This window comes from Sesamum indicum, linkage group LG16 (assembly GCF_000512975.1).
Source record: "Sesamum indicum cultivar Zhongzhi No. 13 linkage group LG16, S_indicum_v1.0, whole genome shotgun sequence".
Lineage (NCBI taxonomy): Eukaryota > Viridiplantae > Streptophyta > Magnoliopsida > Lamiales > Pedaliaceae > Sesamum > Sesamum indicum.
The window spans coordinates 4593932-4602597 of record NC_026160.1 but is presented as its reverse complement, the minus strand read 5'-3'; positions in this window follow the sequence as shown (position 1 = coordinate 4602597).

The window sequence follows — 8666 nt, the reverse complement described above, 5'->3', positions numbered from 1 at the left end:
GACTGTTAATCATGTCTTTGAATGTTATATTCTTTCGTTCAGCCATTCCATTACACGAAGGGGAATATGGAAGAGTCTCTTCATGAAAAATGCCACAAGTTTGACAATATTCATTGAAGTTACTCGACTCATACTCTCCTCCTCTATCGGACCATAGTCTTTTAATTTTCTTACCAGTTGAATTTATGCTTCATTTTGAAACAAAATAAATTTGTCTAAGGCTTCATCGTTATTTTTCATGAGAAACACATAACAGTATCTACTCAATCATCTATAAAGGTGATAAAATATCGTTTGTGGTCCCTGGTCAAAACTCCATTGAACTCACAAATATTTGTGTGAACTAAATCAAGTATTTCTGAATCCCTTTCAATTGACTGATAGGGTTTCCTAACTTGTTTAGCTTCTACACAAATTTGGCATTTGTGATTTTGTTCAATATTTTGACTAGGAATTTTGAATTGAAATTTAAATGACCTAACCTACTATGCCACGGAGTAGAAGATTCCACATTCAATATAATAAAATTAGAAACATCAATTTTATTATTATCAACTCGAACTTTGAACAAGCCATCGTCTAAATAGCCTTTACCGACAAAAATACAAAATTGTTGAATTACAACTTTATTAAATTTAAAAACTAATTCATATCCCTCCTTAACAATTGCAGAACCACTAATATGTTTCTTCTGACAGTAGGTACATGATGAACTCTTTTTAGCGACAGAATGCGCCTTGAAGGAAACCTCAAGTCCACGCTTCCTATCCCAAGTACTTCAGCTATAGTGGAGTTCCCCACGCTTACTGTTCTTCCACTGATGGTCTGATAAGACATAAAGAGACATTTATCACCACAAACATGCACATTCGCTCCAATGTCATCAACCAATCATATGGTTCATAAATAGTCATGAGTTCGAGTTGTACAGATACATACCCACCAATTGTTCTTGAGGTGCTAGCACCGCTAGAACCTCCCACAACCATGTTGACAGCTACCTGCCCAGTCTTGGTCTTTTTATTAGGACAAAGCTGTCCAGTGTCCAACCTATTCACAGTTCCAGCATGGTTTGTTTGCTTTTGGTTTCTTATTTTTGGAGGCATTGCTTTTATTCATGGCTTTCGAGTTTGTGTTAATCTTATTCACTTTTTATTTCCCCACAATAAGAATGGCCCTTGGTTCATGTTCAACAGGCATCTTGTGCGTTTGATTTCTATGTTCTTCCTCAATGCTGATAGCAATCATAAGATCATCTAGAGACAATATCCCTTTCTAAAGCTTGAGTGTCATGCCAAAATTTTCCCAAGATTTGGGAAATTTGTCCACTATGGACATTACCAGAAACTTCTCGGAAAGCTTCATCTCAGCATCAGCCAAAGTATGCTCAAGGTTGACAATTTCATGAGTTTGTTCAGCTACAGACCGGTCCTCAGCCATTTGATACCTTATGAAATTTGAAACAGAATACTTTTCGAGCCCTTGCTCTTCAGTATTATGTTTCCGGTCCAACTCATTCCATAGAGCTTAGCAGTGTAAGAATCTGAACAACAGACATCGAAGAGCGTATTTGACAAAGCTGACAAAATCGCTCCTCTGCATATTTGATCTATTTCTGTCCACTGCGCTATCTTACCAGTTCTGGTATAGGTATCAGTAGATTCAGGTCTGATCACCTGAATCACTGACAAGAGTCCTTTCATCGTCGACAAAAATTTCATTCACTATTACCAGCGTTTGAAAAAGTGGCCCAAAAACTTATCCGGCAAACCGGTCAAGTCGACCTTAGGTGTTATCGGAATTGCAACAGAAATCGGCTCGGCCATCTTTAGTATTTTAGGAAACTAAAAGTAGCGTTTCAAATAATGAGTTTGAAAATAGCATTTTCCAAATAGTTCCAACAACAAAATCCAATTTTTCAAAACCTCTATATTTTCTTCATGATTGTTGAAATTTTTTTTTTTTTGGTTTCAAGTAATCAAAACGACATTTTGAAATATTACAATCGAATTAGAAATCAAAAGCAATTAAAGCCATGTTGGAATAAATAATTTAAAGCAATTAGAAATGCTATTTCTGACAAGAAATTTAAATCGAAAACTTACAACGAGAATTATATTGTAACAATTCTCAGTCCAATTGAAATCGTCAATTTAACCGAATCGCAGAATTACTGCTTGCCTTGAAGAAAATATACGCCCCGTATCAGTGGTGCACCGGGTTCAAAATAATTTCTCACAAGATATGATGGTTACAGTTCTTTCGATTTTAGCACTATACCGAAAAACACCTCGATCAAACACTCATAAGCTCGTAATCAAAACTTTATAGCTCAAATCTTTAACGAAAAGAAAACTATAGAGGCAAGTAGAGAAGGGGGGGGGGGAAATCTCAATAACTAAAATTGTTGTTTGCTCATTTGTGTTGTGTGCTCCAAGTGAAGAATGGCCTGCCTTTATCTATGCATGCCAAAAAGCCAACCATAAAGAGGGTAATGAAATCAGCCATAAAGGCGTTAATTTGGCCAAATGAAACAGCCAATTTTTGGTAAAAAGAAAAACGGATGTGTAATTGCATGAAAGTAATGGCCATGATGAGGAGTAATTTGGCCTTCCAATTTTGAGTTTCTGCATTTGAAAAATCAAATTCAACAGTGACTCTTGACGAAGAAGGGCAACAAAGAGAGGGCGAGCCAAAGGAGAGGGAGGAGGAGGAGAAAAAGAGAAATGGAGAGAAGAAGGGGGTGCGGACTTAGGGCAGAAGAGAAGAAATGAAAAGGGGGAGTGGGAGGGAAGAGATAGAGAAATTATGACAATAATGAAAAAAAATATATTAAATTATTTTTTTAAATAAAAAAATTAAAAAGTTAAGAAGAGTGAGAAAAATTTTGGAGCCATTATTTTTACTAAATGTAATGAATTTAAATGTAAATTTTTTTTAAATTAATAATTTTGTTATAGTTCTTTTAAAAAGAATTTATATCTTCCCGTATATGATTCTTTATCTTTTATTTATGTAATTCTTTTATCAATCAATATTTATATTTAGTATTTTTAAATTAATTTTCTCTATTAAATACAGAAAATATATTATAATTTTTAAGAAAATTAGTATTAAAAATAAAAAAAAATGGCCACAACCTTTACTGCAAAATAAATTTTTTTCCTAAATTTTCAAATCTATTGTGACTAACATTTTTGTTACAAATTTTACTTATCGTGACTATTCAAAATATTGTTACGAGAATACGAATCATTTGTCACCATTAGTTCGATTCAATATTTGTTTTACTTTGTGTAACGAATGTTTTTTCTTTTTTTTTTGGTAACGACTTTTTCCCGTTCCTTACTAAAAATTACTTTGTTGCGAGGAAATACAATTTCCTGTAAAGAATTAATATGTCAAAAAAGTTCAACTTTATTATTACTACACTTTGTTACAAAAAAAAATAGTTTCGATGACAATTTGAGTTTTCATTACAATTATTTTGTTATCTATGACATATTTTCTTGTAGTGTAATCCCTCCATTAGTTATAAGTCATCGAATTTATTAATATTAATAAAAAAAATTAAAAAAAATCTATATTAACCTCCGGTTGACTTATTATTAACTTATTGCAGGTCACATAAAGTTTTTCATTACCAAATTATCCTCATACATCTTCACACGTTAATGCATGTGAATAAGTATATCTTCATCGTTATAAGGGTATCTTAGTTTGAAAAGAAATTACTTAACATGCAATAATTTAGTAATCAGTCAATCGAGAATAAATATCAATTCTCATTCAATTTTTTTTTTTTTGGTAATATCAGTAAATTCAGTGAAATTTAACTAACGGAAGGCTTATTTGTTAGAAGAAAGCAAACCTCAGGGATGCTATATGCTAGATGTAATTTTTCAAACCATAGGAGTTATACGTATGTGTAATTACAGTAAATTTCAGTGAAGGATAGTGTAACTATCCCTTTTTAATATACCCTAATCATAGAGCGACACACACATAATTTTTCCTTAACTACATTATATAAGTATGTTGGATCCCAAGTACATGGATTCTTATTAATGAATAGCATTCGAAACCTCAAGTCACACTAGTTAAGAGAACAGCTACTACAAAAAAGACAGGATTTGTAACGATTTTTTTGTAACAGTTGTATGGCCGTTCCAATTGAAACGGTCCTTGAAATTAATTTGTAACAGATTAGATGTACTGACGTCATTGAGGGGTGATAAAAATGTGTTTATTTCGTAACTGTCATAGTTGTTAGAAATATATGTTGTGCGTAAAATTGTTATAATTTATTGCTCGTTACTAATTTGCTACGGCTTTTGTAACAGCTCGAATTATTTATGTAGCAGCGTTTTGAAAAAAATAAGGAGCCATTACAATGGCAGTGGGAAAAAAGTGCGAGAAAATAGACAAAAACATGTATTTCAAAAATCGTGGCTACTGAAATGAATTTTTTATTAGAGGTCGTTACAAAGCCACTACAAACTAACAAAACATGAAGAGCTCCAAAACACATTACAAAATTCAGTACAAAATAATTTAATTTTTGGAACTGCCAAATAATAAGAAAACAGTTATAATGGCCATTCCAAATGAAGGCTGAAAAAATGCCAGAAAATAGTATTTGTAAAGGCCTAATTATATTTACTTTTTATAAAAGCCGTTACAAATTAATATTTTTTTGAAATTGAAATTAGAAAATGGTGGGAACTCTAAATTCGATTGGTTGTTACAAATGTTGTTACAAAAGCCGTTACCAAAGTAAATTACATGGGCTGATACAAAAGCAGTTACAAACAATGGGCCATTTCAAAAATTCAAATAAAAAAATTTGATATCTTTACATTAGAGCACTCGATTCATATCAAATTTAAATGTATAAAAGAATATTTCCATTAAGTCGTATCAGAATGTATGATTTTAAATTACATGACCTGATGTAAAATATACTGATTTGAATGATTGCTATTACATTTCAGGAACGATATGTCAAAATCCATATACCAAATAAAGCTACAACTTGACCAAATGGATTCTTTCATAAGTGTGATCATATATAACGGTTGGATCTTAATTTTGAGGACCCAATTAACCTATGGAGTTCAAACACTATAAAATGACAATTACATCAATATAATACCAACATTTATGAATATACAAATATCTTGCAAACCGCATACATGTATGAATGTCAAATAATTTTTTTTGTTTTTTCAATATATTTCAATTATATTGTTCAAGTACAATGATACGTTTCGACAGTATTAAGTCGTCGAAAATGGCATCTTTTTTTAATAATAATTTTCAATAAAATTAATTAATTAATTGTAATGGCTTTTGTAATGGAATTTATCAAAACGACATCGTGCTATTATATTGTAATGGCCTTTGTAACGAATTTTTAAATGGGTTTCTTACACTATAGAATTTGTAACGACCTTTGTAACCGCTTTTTGAATATTGTAACACACTTTGTAACGTATCGTTTGAAAATTATATATATATGATCCGGGTCGAAATTAGCGATCTCCTGAGATGATCTCATTGCAAATGGTCCAACTCTTCCTAGATCAGATTTTGGGTTCCCTGAGAATAAAACACGAACCGTGAGCTCGTCGGGCACGTCCCCGACAATGATCCTCCGACGCTCAAGTTAGGTTGATTAACAGAAATGTATGCTATATCAAAGTTTGATCTCAATAAATACGCAACAGTTACCTCAATAATGGCGTATCGGGGTCTATTTATAGAGCACAGCTGGGTATCGGGTACTGGGCCACGTGGCCTTATCCTACTGGCTCATGTTCTGATCGAACGGCTTCCATTGTCCGGGTCCTCAGTCGGTTTGTGCGACCCAGGCCGGGTCCTCCGCGACCCGCCCATTACAATAGGCGCGGATCCTGATCGCGGAATGACTCTAATGCCCTTAATGAAGGGTAATTTGGTCTTATTGCAGGAGTTACAAGTGTATACCCATCATTACTCCCCCACTTTTTCAAAGTGCATGACCGTTGCCTTTGAAAAAGTCGAACAGTCGCGTCCGTCGATCGGTTACCCAGGCGGACACGTGGCGGCATCTCGGCGATTGATCTACGGCGCGCATTCCAAGATGGATCGGCCTATAAATATACCGGTCATTTAAACTCTCACGCCTGCCCCATATATAGACTTCCAGCGACCTGCACTCACGACTTGAAGTTCGCATTCGATCTGCAGCTTCTAGAGCCATCCTGTTTTAAGGTACGATGTCTTCCAGCTCTAGCTCGAATTCTAAGTCGCGACCTGGCTCAAGGTCTCCTGCGACCCATTCTGAGTCTGCGTCCGGGTCTACCTCTAAGTCTGTGTCCGGGTCTGCTTCAGAGTCTGCATCTAGGTCCGTGTTTGGGTCTTCTCATGGGTCTTTCTCTACCTCTCCAAAGAGGAACAAAAAATTTCTGATTTCAAAACTCACAGATGAACATGCCGGACCCTCAACTCTTGCGAAATTCCAGGATAGGCTCCCTAAAAACCCTTGGGAAGCTGTAGTCAGCAAAGTTAGGACTCCCATTCTCAAGATTAGGGAAAAATATCATATACCCTCCGATTACGAAATTATCATCCCTGCCAGTTTTGATCGCATGCATCGTCCCCCCGAGGGTTTCAGTGCTTTTTCTATCAAACACCTCGATGCCGGGGTACGATTCCCTTTGGCTCCCCTATAGCCTCGATTTTGAATAAACTGGGGCTATGCCCTATGCAACTTTCCCCCAATTCAATTTCTCATATCGTCTTTTTTGTTGTAATAATGCAATTCCTAGATATAGAACCCAGTTTTGATAATTTCTGGAGTTTGTACTCTTTCACCACCTCGAAATGATCCGGTAGTAGAGGTTTTTTCTATCTTTCGGCCAAGCCCAACTGTAGATACCTGACCGCCCTGAAGTCGAATGTAGGGGTCTGGTTAGATCGCTATATTTTCATTCGATCTCCTAGAGGTGTCTGGCCTTTTAAAAACGAATGGACCAAGTATAAACCCATCCCGAAAACAAGTGGAGGGGGGCTGGAGGACGATCAGATAAGGAGCCTAACGGCTTATAAGTACGACCCCAAGAAGCTTCTCACTAAGAAGGTTTTGCAAGTATCTGGGCTCTCTCCAGCGTCCCTCCATATCGAAGAGTCCTTAGGTGATTTTTCTCTTCTAGTCCCATTCATTCTGTTGTTGGTGTGCTCGCATGTACTGACTTCTCTAATTTTGCAGATAATCTAATCATGAGTTCGCGCAATGCTATGCGGATGATAGCGGCCCAAAACAAAGTGAGGAAGGGGAAAGAGGTCGAAGCTTCTTCTGATCTTCCTCCTAGTTCGCCCGCCCCAGTTCCTACGAAGGCTCTTGTATCTGCGAGTCCAGCCGGCCAGCAACCCATCCTGGTCAATAGTGAGGAGACGCCTTCCACTGATGAAGGTCACCATGGCTACAACTTTTCGGAGTTAGAATTAAATTTGGATGAAGTCAGTGGCGACCAGGGGGTCGAGCAGGAAAGGCGAGGTCCTCCCACTGAGGAGCGACCCAAAAAGAGGAAGCGATCCTCACCCAAACGGGGTCCGGGAAACAAGGCCAGGCAAGGGCCAAGTAATAAGGGCAAAGGGAAGGAGCCTGCGGAAGCCTCTAACCTTCCCCAACCCAAACCGCATAGCTCGAACCTATTGAGCAGGATGGCTAGGGAAGCTGCAGAGAAAACTGGCGAGAATGACGATCGGGACAAATTTTTTAGGGTAGCCCAGCTCGCTGCATGTTGGCAGGAAAGCCGGGCGGCTCTTCGAGGTAACCAGCCGCCTCCAAAATGGGATAGCATGTCGAGTTCGGCTCTCTATGGCGAAGCGGGGAATGACACTTTTGATCTTTATGATTCCATCATTTTCGTTCGCGATCAAGGGTCGCTGGTGACGAACAACCCCATTCGGCTCGAGGAGTTCGGGGCTCATTCCATGATTCAGGTATTCTTTTGGCTGATTGTCTATCTCTTCATTCTGCTTTCTTATTTGCTTTATTCGACCTCACAGGCCATGACCTTCCTCCGGAGTCTCACTCTGAAGTGCACCCACTATCGAAGGAGTTTCATTCAAACTGACCAGAAGGTGCAAAGTCTCAAGGCTCAACTGGCAGAGCGAGATGAGGCGGACCTCAAGCACGCGGATAGCATGCTGGTCCATGGTGAGAAAGTCCAGAGCTTGGAAGCCGAGCTCGACGCTGCCAGGAAAGAGAAAGAAATTCTTCTCTCTGAGAAGGAGGTGGCTTTGGCGGAGGCCAAGAAGGAAGCGTTCGATGCTGGACGTGAAGTCGGCCTTCTTGAAGGCCACAAGCAAGGAGTGGAAGAGGGCCAAGCTGATCGCATTCCCATTGAAGAACATCAGCAAATCTTGGCCAACTCCAGGATGTCCGCAGTTCGTGACTTTTTGAAGACGGACACTTTCACTGTGACGCCCCAAAAATTATAATATTTAATTGGGAGACTAATTGGTAAATTTTTATGAAACTTGGTTAATTAGTAAATAAGTTATGTTCCATAATTGGAATATAATAATACTTGAATGAATTAAATTGGAGTTCGTTATAATATTTTGGGACAAATTATATTAATTAAGAAAATTATGAAGGACGTAAATGGTATTTT